The 12,731-nt window shown below is 48.1% G+C and overlaps 1 long non-coding RNA gene across 1 annotated transcript; it reads right to left on the minus strand.

Moving 5' to 3' along the window:
* Positions 1–1,694: 1,694 nt before the first annotated feature.
* On the minus strand, positions 1,695–5,141 carry LOC119324856. The gene is made up of 4 exons (XR_005157207.1): positions 4,742–5,141; positions 3,050–3,215; positions 2,742–2,863; positions 1,695–2,650 (listed from the first exon to the last, which is right to left on the minus strand). It is a non-coding gene; the product is annotated as an uncharacterized LOC119324856 (long non-coding RNA).
* Between the last annotated feature and the right edge of the window lie 7,590 nt (positions 5,142–12,731).

Here is a 12,731-nt window from a genome sequence, read left to right on the forward strand (position 1 = left end):
CTCGGGCGAGCTCGGGGTCGACGCTACGGTGGCCGGGGAGGCTCGTGCAAGGCACCTACGTGCTCTAGGCAGCGCGGGGAGGAAGCTGAGCACGACAGCCGGGCCACTAGGTGGCCGGAGGCACGTCGGCGGCGATCACAGGCGGCGGCGGGTTTCGGTCATCAAGGGGGCGACGGCTACGGCAATCAAACGAAGAGGGAAAGAGGGGGAAACGGTGGCGGAGCTCACAGGGGTTGCGACGGTGGCCTCGGGGAGCTCGGGGAGGCGTCGGAGGCGGCGAATCGACAGCGGCGGTCCTCGGTGGCCGAGGAGGGGGAAAACGTCGGGACGGCGCTTCGGGGCTTCTCCGGTCGCGTGAGCCAACGGGGAGGTCGAGGGAGGCACTGCGGAGCTCAGGAGCGCGTCGGGGAGGAGAAGGGGTGGCGGTGGCCGCGAGGAAGCTTGTCGGTGGCGGCGGCTCCGTTCGGTCCGGGCGAGAGAGAGGGAACAGAGGAGAGATGGGGACGAGTGAGTGAGCGGGAGGGTTCCAGGGGTCGAGGCGGCGCCGAGGAGAAGGCGCGAGGCGTCGTGGTGGCCTCAGGCGAAGCAGACGAGCAGGGTGGTGGCGTGGCGAGCTCGGGCGCGTGCGCCGAGTCCCTCCTCTGCCGATTGGCGCGAGGAGGAAGGCGACAGGGAGGAGGAGGTGGGCTGGGCCGCACAGTGCTGGACCAGCACAGGAGCTGGGCCGGCTCTGGTGGGCTGCACGGGTAAGGCCAGGTAGGCTTTCTGCTCTGTTTTATTTAATTATGTTCTGTTTTTTTTTATTTAATTCTTTTGCCACTGTTTTGAATTAAAAATAATTCAAACAATGCCAAAAACTCCTCTGAATATTTTATATTGCTAGATGGATTTTTCCAAAAGCTTATAAAATATTTCAGGGGTATTTGAAATTATATTCTAATTATATGAATATAATTCAAATTCAAATAGCTAATGAATTAAATCCAAAGTCCCAAAAATAATTCCTTAAAAATGTTCAATATTTTGGTTGGGACCAGAACCCTTACCAAAAATTATCAAACATTTAAGAAGAGCATTTTGGAGCAATGAATGAGATTTCTAGGGTTTTTGCCCCTCTTTTATTTAAGTTTTTGAGGCTTCCAAAATTCCTCAGTTCAAGTTTCAGAAATATAGACATGATGCACACATGGAAGCAAGCACAGAACAGGCCAGAGCTAGGGATGTGACAGCCTCGCTTTGGAAAGGTGCATGCATGCAACCACCTCATTGGTTGCATTGAATTCCATTGTTTTTTATGCCATGGCCAGGGAATTAATACACTGCATGTGTGATTTTTCATTGCTGCATGCACGTGAGAGAGTGCATTGTCAGTGAAATGAAATAATTAATGTGAGAAAATTACTATGTGTCTTGGTCCAAGAGAAGTTGTCTTTAGGCCTAACTAGTAAATATGCACGTGCAACACACGTCTTGATCAAAGCAGGCTATGAAATTAGTGGGAGTATTGAATTTGGAATTCATATTGAGATTAACTAACTTCCTTGTAAGAAAGCTATCCTGCGTGAAATGAAGCTTACTGTATACTACTACCTCCGTCAGAAATATATTAGTGAAATATATTAGTACAGAGGAAGTTCTGTTTACAACAACACATGAAAAATACTGATAAAACCATGTAATAGCAGCATCTGTGATGACCATATATAGATTTGAATAATAAAAATGAATGACAAAAGTGTCTTCATGAAGTAAAACAATCTTGGCACATAGTGTTGACCTTGTTTTACAGGAGTTCTGCGGATCATCTTCCTGATTAGGAACATTTGGCTTCAGACCTTCAACTCTTCACCCCAAATCATTTTCTTTAGTTCGAAACCGATGAGAACTTCAGTTACAAGGATAGAATAAAGTGATGGCGGGACTCGACAAATGTATCATGCAGTGAATTATTCATAGTATGCTCCAAACAGATCATGCAAGTTAAATTAATTAATTAAACCAACATGATGCAAGGAAACATCATCCTTAAATTGGGCCTGATCTAAACAAACACTTGATAAAGGAAAGCTTAAAATCATGCAGAAAGCTAATTAGCATGATGCGCAACTATTCCGAATCTGAGATGAACAGAAGCACAAGATCTCTGCCCAAAACCGTCTCGCATATGCGTCGCAATGTCCCGTTCTCCTTAGTGAACCCAGCTGCACGTGCTTCCTCAAAAGATTTAGAACCTTTCCCGAGTCTAATCTGAAACCTTAACGATGATGTCAGACATGGCTTCAACCAAAGAATCTCTCAGGTTCTGGGCCTGCGGTGGACCTTGAAAAAGCACCTCGAAATATTTCATGAGCCACCGCACAGACTTAAGAGACTTGAACCCAAGTAGCAGAACATAAAAAATATGTGTTAAATCCATCTCTCAATTTGAAAACACTGACTGATGTGTATATTCAAGTAGTGTTTTGAGTAGATAGACATGTAAATCTCAAGAGTTAGGAAAGAACCTGTGCAGCAAGGGGAGCAAAGTGTAGCTGGGACTGAACCCTGGAGCCCCATCCGATGACTCTGATCTGCTTGACGCCCTTGAATGCCTTGGAGACCAGCGTGGAGACGGGAAGAGGTTCCGCCCGCCCCTCACGATGTACTGCAGCTGTAGGGAACAACACACAAATAACAAATTGTCAAAACCCAATCCCAGGGAGGTATAAAGATAGGAATGGAGTGGCAGTGGTGGTGCATACCTCCTTGTGTCCGGCGAATACCGTTGAAGACAACAGTAAAAATGCAGACAACCTTGCTTGATCAAGAACATCGTACTTCAAACCGATTAATCATCAACTAAACCGTTCCACAAGCTCCTGACCTGAATGGTTATGGATAAACGTCATGAAAAGAATATTCAACAAAGATAAATAAAATAATTATTGTGCATGCTAATTCTGCACAATTGTTTTTGGTAAAGAGAAGGATTTAACTTGTGCACATTCCAAATTCAAAATTTGCAAATTTTTAGAGCATATAGGGACCAAGAAACTCGCTAACTACAAACCTGAGATTTTCTGGGAGTTGCAGGGTCAACCCTCATGGGCCTAGTTGAGTAATACACTGTGTTCATCAACTACTTATTCAGCTGCAGCATGACTGTAGAACTCTACAAATCCATATCCTTCTATTTGTGTGGTTTGCTTATTACAAACAAACTTGACGGCGACAACCTACCTCATATTCATACATATTAATAAAAATTGTGCTTGGATAATATAAGAATTATAAATTTCATAAGAAGACACATTGCAATGCAGTCAGCACACATTTATACTCCTCAACTGACTGGACAGTTCAAAATTTCTATTGTCAAGAAAATTTTCGTTGCAACAACTACAGAATGCAACCAAGAATTTACAAGACGTGCTAGGAAATCAATGATTAGCAACCAGTATGCATGTTAACCATACAGACTCATACTTATCAAAAAAAAAACATACAGAGTCATCTCATGTGTAATGAAGCTTCAGAGGTTGTCTAGAAAGAAAAAATAATAGTTTTAGACCTCAAACATAAATAGTGAATACTCAAGTTGGCTAAGATATAGATAATGTATTTCTGTGAGAAGCTAAGATATAAATACACCAATGAGAAAGCTGAGAGGCACGCTCATCCTTCATTCGATCGTATGTCGATCACGTGTGCTTCATGTGATGTGATTTTCTTTCTTTATACCGACTGAAGGAGCAGAGGTGGTTTAATACCAGCCATTCAATTATCCTTTTGGTGTATTTTGCTTCAAATCCGACCATGTTTACATTTTTTCTATATAAACTCAATCAAATTAATTATATAAGAAACTAAATTATTCAGTTGGCTAAGAAACTTATACCTACCATCATCCTAACTTGAAGTTCCACTGCTATATAACTATAATTTATAAAGGTGCTAAATTGTCTTACTGCTATATAATTATAAAGGTGCTAAATTGTCGTCATGGATGCAAAAATTTATGATGGTTTTTATGGACTTTAATTTTCAAACAATGGTTATTACTATTGTACAAAAGAATTGGTGCCTGAGATTTTGTTGATTCAATTAGGTTGTTCCTGGTGCAAAAGGCCTTGAAGTGAGAAAAGAAAGATGATGGCCCGATTCAATCAGGATTCACCGCTTATATGAAAAACGAAAGCCATAAAATTTGAGCTGCATCTAACATTACTAACGACAATATGGCAATCAAGTTATGCCGTAGTTAAAATCCTTGAGCTAGTAGAGAAAATACACATCCAAGATATGAATCAAGAAACTATACAACTAATGATAAAGATTACTTACTCAGAGACATGACCGCAAGAGTGGATAAGAACCCGGAGTACATTCTTCCAATCATGCAAATGACAACTTGAATTACATTTGGAAGTGAAAGAAAATAATTTTCATTTGTGGAGGCACAAAGGCACTTGCCATGAAATTGGTGTGTAGCTAAAACTTTACATTTGACAAAGAGCTAGAGAGCCCGCTTGTGAGAGAGTGTGTCATCAAATTGGTCATGATTAGTACAGGATGAACGTAGTTAATTTTAATGTTAGCTCGTTCTTCCAGTTTCAGTAAAACACAATTATGGAACATCAGAATACAATAAAAAGGAGGACACTCCAAGTGGTGATGCTGCCTCCAGCGAGAAATGAATACGAAACAAATATTTTAGGCCTTTTATCAAACACATGGCATGCACTTGATTGCAAAATCATACCTTAACAACCCCTGGGTATCAATGAAGCCTTGCCTCAGCCGACGGCAACGTAGGAGACCTCCATCCATACGTTTCCCCTGTCCATGCTACACCCCTACATCACCGTTGTCGCCTGCATAGGACCTGGTCAGTACCTGCGCCGTGCCGCCGATGTCACCAGCACCGACCATGATGCCCCGTCGGAAGTCATCCCCAGGCCGCAGTTTCTGCCTGCCGGAGGCGCAGCAAGGCGTTGTAGTGGACCGGGTTGCACAGAGGCGGCAACGCGGACAGAGGTGATGGAGGCCCATGCCCTGCGTGGATAGGGGAGCCTTGTGCGGACGTTGTAGCTTCGCCGGAAGCCGCCGGCGTAGGTGGCGGTGGCGGCGGCAGCGAGCAGTCGCGGGAGAGCGAGAGAGAGAGGTAGGGAGAGGACTGTAGGCGTAGAGATCGAATGCTTTTTCTGGAAAACGTATTGGCGGACAAAATATTAGCAGAGTACGGTGCGGGAGAAATTATTGCTAAGTGCACCCAAGGCATCAGATTAGATTTTTTTTCGAGAGTACGCCAATGGCGTACCATATTTTTATAGAAGGCAGAAGTTGTAATTACAAGAACTTGCGAGTGATATGAACATCAACACAAGTGAACCAAGACACCTACACCCACACCTAATCCAAAGCCTACTCTCTTACAAATCGGTCTAACACTCCTACACCTAGTCCGGCCTCCTTCCAGTCTTTGATCTCATTCATGATGTGGTTGTGTCGCTCATCCATGGTTTTTTGTTGATTTATCCGGTTGAAGACTCTCGCGTTTCTCTGTTTCCATAGAGACCAAGTCACTGCGATTACGAACGTGTCGAATCCTCTTCTTGTAGCCCGCGTGAAGTTTATTCTAGCTTGTAGCCACCAATCCAACAGGCTATCCTGCCCAAGCGGGTGAGTTACCTCCAAGTTCAACCCGATGATGCACTTGTGCCACACCTGTCCAGCGTATGAGCATTGTAAGTGTATGTGTTCCGCATTGTCCTTCTCTTGCAGGCACGTGAAACAGGCCGAGGGGTGATCTTGTAGTCCGTGTAGCGCTCGTCGATCGGAGGTCCAGATCCGATGCTGGACAGTGAGCCAAACATGGATTTTACATTTCAATGGCGCCCAACTCCTCCAGATACACGAGGCGTAAGGAACTCTCTCCAGCCCTTGGCAGAGCATGTTGTAAACTGACCGGGCCGAGTATTGTCCCGAAGCATCCGCCGGCCACGCAAATGTATCCAGGGAGCTATCATCTCGATGTGTCGTAGCGATGGCATGGCATAGGTTTAGGAATTGGATATGTCCTGTGAAGCTGAGTTCTCCCGCCACATCCTGGACCCAGCTGTTATCCTCCAAGGCTTGCTGAACCGTGCGCCGGTTTCATGTTCGTGTGTCCACGATATCATGGATCTGTGGTGCAATATCTACGATGGCCAAGCCATGCAGCCATCTATCTCTCCAAAATAGAGTTTTGGCTCCGTTTCCCACCGTTATGCTAATCAGACTGTCAAATACTTGTCGTGCTTCTCTGTCAACAACCATATGTAGATTCTGCCACGGCCTGTCAGGTTCTGTTCTCCAGAGCCATTCCCACCTAACTCGGAGTGCCAATGCTTGCAACTCCAGGTTCTTGACGCCGAGCCCTCCAAAGCACACAGGCCTACAGATTGTATCCCAAGCGACTAGGCAGTTTCATCCATTAACCTTCTCCTTCGCTGTCCAAAAGAATGCTCGCATCCATTTATCCAGCTCGTCAAAAACCCACTTCGGAGCATCCATGACAATGAGATGGTGCACCGGCCTAGCTGCCATGACCGATTTCACCAGGACGAGCCGGCCCGGCCTTTGAATTAGCCCCCTCTGCCAGGCCGGTACAAGCTTCTTGGCCTTGTCCAAAATCGGCTGCCATTCCCCACGTGTTAGTTGCCGAATTGCAAGCTGTAGCCCGAGGTACTTACATGGGAATTCAGCAATGTTACATTGCAGCAACACCTCAACACGGGACTGGTCCTACTCAGAGCCACGGATAAGGATGACCGACGACTTGCTGTAATTCACGGACAGTCCCGAGGCTCTTCCAAACGCCTGAAGTGCGCTCCTGACAAAGTTCAGATCCCCTTTAGTGGGCCTAATGAAGAGAGCAACATCATCCACAAATATGGAGACTCTTTGCATTGGTGTGATTCCCCGAAATGAGCTTAAAACTCCCTCTTCTGCACCCTTCCTGAAGATTTGTGTAAGAACGTCCATGGCAATCACAAACAGTAGGGGTGAGACTGGGTCTCCCTGCCTGAGCCCGCAAGCATGAATCACACTTTTACCAGGTACACCATTGACCACCACCTTCGTAGATGACGTTCTAAGGAGGATCGAGATCCACCCAATCCACTTGGTGCCGAACCCTTTTTGTCTCAGGACCTCGAAGATGAAAGGCCAAGATAAGGAGTCGAACGCTCTCGAGATGTCGAGCTTGAGGAACACCCCTGTTTCTTTTCTTTCTTGGATCTTTCTCGCCACTTGCCTCACCAGCAAAAAATTATCGTGCAAGTTCCGCCCTTGTATGAAGGCCGATTGGTTTGCTGCCACCACCTCCTTCATCCTCTTTCTAGCCCGTAGAGCGAGCATCTTAGCAAACAGCTTAGCCGCACTATGAGTCAGGCTAATGGGGCGGAAGTCCCCAACTTCCTCCGCGTCCGGTTTCTTCGGAATGAGCACGATGTGCGCCCTGTTCAACTTACCAAATCCACGGCCGTCGCCAACATACAACTTCATCAAAACTGCCATAACATCCCGCTTGATGATGTGCCAGGCCCGCTGATAGAAAGCGCCATTAAAACCGTCTGGGCCCGGTGCTCGATCCGATGGTAATTCTCTGATGGTATTCCACACCTCCTCTTCCGTGAAAATGTCTTCTAGTTCTTACAGATCGCATCTCTCAATATTCAGGAAGTCTAGGTCTATGCTGTCGTCTCTAGCGCTATATGCTCCCAGCAGATCCTCATAAGCTTCCGTAAAGATCTGCCCCTTGCGCTCCTGCTCTGTGGCAATCTCCTCTCCTTTCTTGACCTTAAGGATAAAGTTTTTAGCACGTCGCCCATTGGCCACAATCTGGAAAAGTTTTGTATTGGCATCTCCCTCTTTCAACCATCTAATCCTGGATCTCTGATGCACGATCGTTCTTTCCAGAGACGCCAATCCCAGCACTGCCAACTTAAGCATACGTCTAAGCCACAGTTCCTCGGGAGATAGAGATCTGAACTCTTGGACTCTGTCGAGGCGAAGTATCGCATAGTTGGCCACTGTGATTTGCAATTTGATGTTACCAACTTTTCGCTGTCCCCATGCTTGCAAAAACATGGCCGTGTTCCTAAGAAGTGCATCCAGTCGTTTGAAAGGATACGTGATAGAGTCATCGCAGACCCAAGCCTGCTAAACCGCCTCCAAAAATCCATCAAGCTTAGTCCAAAAAATCTCAAACCGGAATGTCCTTTTAGGACAGAATTGTGCACTTGTGGACAGGTGCAAAGACGCATGATCTGACACATTTGTAGATAGAGCTTGCAACAAACTGTCAGAGAAATGCAGCTCCCAGAACAGACACCAAAACCCTATCAATTTTAGTCATCACCGGTGCATCTCTCTCATTGCTCCAAGTGAAATTGCGCCCATGCAGGTAAAACTCTTTCAGTTCATGCTCGTCCACAAATTCCCGAAACTTCCTCATCATCGTCCTATTGAGGTTAGCGTTATTCTTTTCTGAAGCACGTAGGATCATGTTGAAGTTACCAAGAACCATCCACGGTCCCTGGCAAGTAGCTCTCCTGCTCCTAAGCTCCTCCAGGAAATTTATTTTTAGCTCATTCCCTTGAGGGCCATACACCACCGTGATCCACCAAACCGCCCCATCTTTATTGTGCACCAGGCCCGTGAGCGAGTTGCCGTCAAGTGTTATGTTATCAATGTCCATCACCGTTTTGTCCCACGCCAATAGGATACCACCACGAGTTTCATGCGCCGGGAGATAAGCAAAGCCGTCAAGGGACGGACCAATACATTGCATAATTATGAAGGGATCAATTACATCTAGTTTCGTTTCTTGCAAACACACTAGGTTAACTTGCACCAAGGTCACAAACTCCCGGACTGCCTTCTTTTTGGCAAGGCTATTAAGGCCCCTCATATTCCAGCATAAAAAATGCGGGTTCAAATCCATAGACAGGATCAAACAGCCAGCACCAACTGCACGTCTAGTGCGCGATGACCGACAGTCCCTCCTTGCTGTGCAGCTCACTCCCAGTCGGCAACTCCTTCCCAAATAACGCGGCGATCACCCTGACATGCTGAGTACGCAGAGGGGAGTCAAAGAGCTGCTGCAACTCATCAACTATTGCCTCGTCCACCTCCAGATCTTGAGGCATCAACCCAAGCGCATGCATAAGGACGTTCTCAGCTGGAGTAGCTTTTCCTTGCTTGTTCTGTGGCGCTCGCTTTGTCACGCGCGTGGTGCGTCGCGGTGTAAATGGCTCCGCCTCTGGACGAAGGCCCGACGCTTGCACTTCCTTAAGAAGTGGTGGTGCTAGCTTCTTGACCAGGCTAGAACAAAACCATTTTAGTTTGTCAAAAGCAACCACCTCCTGTGGCCTCATACTCACCACATCTAGCCCTTGCACAGTTTGCATGTCGCCTCCCACGTCCGGGGTCTCCAGTGATCCTTGCACTGTTTGCATGTCGCCTTCCACGTCCGGTACCTCCAATGATCCTTGCACTGTTTGCATGTCGCCTTCCATGTCCGGTACCTCCAATGATCCTTGCACTGTTTGCATGTCGCCTCCCACGTCCGGGACCTCCAATGATCCTTGCACAGTTTGCCTGTCGCCTCCCACGTCCGGGGTCTCCAATGATCCTTGCACTTGTGTCACACGAGCATGAATGGGGTTCATCTGCATGCACGACTGCGCGGCCGCCCCCCAGCGTTGGCGGTGAATAGCCTGCCTCTTCCTCATGTGCGGGTACCACCACCAAATTCTCAGCTGCCTCCATGCAGGCCTCCACCGCATGATTTCCATCAGGGGGTCCACCCGCAATCAGCAGGGCGCACGCATCCAATGCCCCCTCCTTGGGCTCTGAGCCTGTCGCCGCCTGGGGTTCCATCTCCTGCTCGCCAGTAGGCTCACCAGTGCCGACAAAAGCGCTTTTCTCCACTACAACCACTCCTCCTTCCTCGGGATCTGATGTTATCTGTTGGGATAATCTGAGATTAGATCAATTTAGTCTGTTAGATCTAATTAGTTGGGATAATCTGATGGTTTAGTAGGGCTGGTGTACAGTGCGTGGGGTGACTTTAAAAAAGAAAATGTTTGCTTGTTTAATATGAGTATAAGTATATAAGTATATTAATAGTAGTATAGATAAACCCTGACGCCCCGATGCCCGACTACTCCCGTGTCGCCCGTGTGCTGCGACTGGGGGGAACCCTAGCGCCCCCTCGTCCTCGTCCTTCCTCTGACCTCTTCTCCTCGCCGCCGCCGGGGCGCGCCACCCGGCAAAGCCCGATCGGCGTCGGCGGCGGCGGGACCTCTTCTCCCATGACTTGCTGGATCTGGCGCGGGAAGATTGTGGCGGTGGTTGGCAGCGCGCTGGGTGCAGGGTGCGGCGGCGCGGGCTTGGGGGCGATGACAGTTTCCCATCGGTGTGCATGAGAGTCCGCTCGGGGCGCGCGTCGGCGGCCCTCGGCAAGCGGTGGCGGGCGCTGGGCTCTCGACGGCGCTCCAGTGTGTGCAGGCGGTGGTGGTGCCTGTGCGCGGTCGGCGGCTCCGTCTCTGACCCAGACGGCGCGGGGGATGGCGGCGGCCCGGCGTGGCCGGCGATTTGATGCGGTGGTGCCGGCGGTTCGCTGATCTGTCGGTGCTCCAGGGTTCTTCCTGGTGGTGCTGGTGGTGATGGCGGCCCGTGCACGAGAGTTGGATCCATTCGAACTGATCTGGGTGAAAACTTGCCTTCGGCGTCTACTAAGGCCGGTGGTGGCGGCGCTATCTGCGCCGTTCCCTTCTTGAAGGCATCGCCGTGGAGAAGTTCAAGGCAACTCTCTGCTACCTCTGGGGGAAACCCTAGATCGGATGATCGGATGACGGCGGCGCTCTGGTGTCGTTACTCCCTTCGGGGCGTCATTCTTAGAAGTACACAAGTGATCGAGGGACCATGAAACGGATTCTTTGGTGGAGCGGTGCTTCATCCTACACACTGATGGTGACGGATCTTGACGGCGTGGCGCAGTGCAGATTGGGAGTTCGCTGTGGGAGGATGGACTCGCGCAGGAGGACGACGCTGTCGGGCGTGGTGGTGGTGTCGATGGCAGAGAGACCTGACACGGTACATGCAACAGTACAACTCTGAAGATGGATTGTGGCAGGTGGCGGCGGCGGCCTCATACCCGACAGGCGTCCTGGTTGAGGAGTGCGCCGGACTAGTTGGTGACCCATACCCGGCAGCCGTCCTGGTTGGGACCTCAGGTCTTAGATGTTTAGGTTTGGCTATCTGCGCCCCTTCATCAATTGCATAGGTGTAGCGATAGTTGTTGCTTAGACGGTGATTTTAGTCTTGCTGTTGTATGGCTTTATAAAGTCTTATGAGAATAATTAATAAAGTGACCGAATGGATCGCCCAGATGCAGAGGCCGGGGGTCATCCTCCTTTTCTAAAAATAAGTATAGATAAACCCGAACAGAGGGAGTAGTTTGTTAGTCGGGAGTAGTTTGTTAGTCGGACGTGCTTTTGTTGGCTGGATAACCCCGAACGTGGCCTAACTTTTAGCTTCAACGGTTGCGGAATAAATTAGCACCATGTGGGTTAAAAAAGAGAAAGAAGATTTGCATATCCACACGTAGCTGGTATACAATTAATTGACTAAAAATTCATGAGCCCATATACTCACGGAACCAAGTTTCGAGCTCTGGGCCCGAGTCAAAAACAATCTCTCTAAACCCAGATCTCGAGGAGCATTTGTTGACATGGATTTTGGCCGAGATAAATAAATGTATAAACCACATAAAGTATAAATTCAAAACAGGAAAAATCCATTTTATAATGAAAAGAATACTTAAAAAAAATCAACAACTCAATCGACCGAGACATCGACGACTGGCAGCTCCAACTTTGTTGATGTACATTGTAAGAGAAAGTTGCAAGCCTCGCACCGACCTAGTCCATCGCAATCTCCGGAGAGCACCATCCGTTGCAACCGCCCTTATGGAGTCATTGTTGTTGCCGAGGCCCCGCCGCGCACAGCGTCGACTTCTCTGTCATAGCGAGAAACAATCATAGGCACACCCATTGACGCACTGGACCGTCGGGACTAGGAGGACTACCCGCTACCAACTCGGCACACCACCATCATCGCTGCTGCACAACACTAGCCAACCTTGACAACGTGCACGTCCACCCCGGGGAAAGCGCGAAGGGGAACTACTCTTCAAGACGACGACCCCAAGGGGGAAGCCACCCAGGAACGACGCCATCTCACGGCCCTGCAGCAGCAGTGCAAAAGGCTTTCACCCAAATATGAACCTCGAAGATGGACAACGTGAGAGTATACCACGACGACCCTGCAGGAAGGAAGAACGACGCCCACGGGCGTCGCGCCGTCGGTGTTGGCCACCAAAATATCACTACATATTAACAAAACGCATAGAGAATATAACTGATGACTAAAGAAAATTTGGCATCAATTAAATTGTTAGCCGGCACGAGCATGCGTTACTCCCTCCATTTTTATATACAAGGACACTATCAAAATTACAATTTGCAGATATACAAGACCACTAACACTAATCGATGCAAATATTAATGGTGTTTACCTCGTACACTACAAAAAAAGACACATCCATGACATTTTGGGCCGAACGAAATTTTTTCTGTCATACATATGACACTTCTATGACGATAATTGTGAAAAAACCCGGTATCATCATAGATGTGGTG

This window comes from Triticum dicoccoides, chromosome 6B, assembly GCF_002162155.2.
Source record: "Triticum dicoccoides isolate Atlit2015 ecotype Zavitan chromosome 6B, WEW_v2.0, whole genome shotgun sequence".
In the NCBI taxonomy this organism is placed as follows: domain Eukaryota; kingdom Viridiplantae; phylum Streptophyta; class Magnoliopsida; order Poales; family Poaceae; genus Triticum; species Triticum dicoccoides.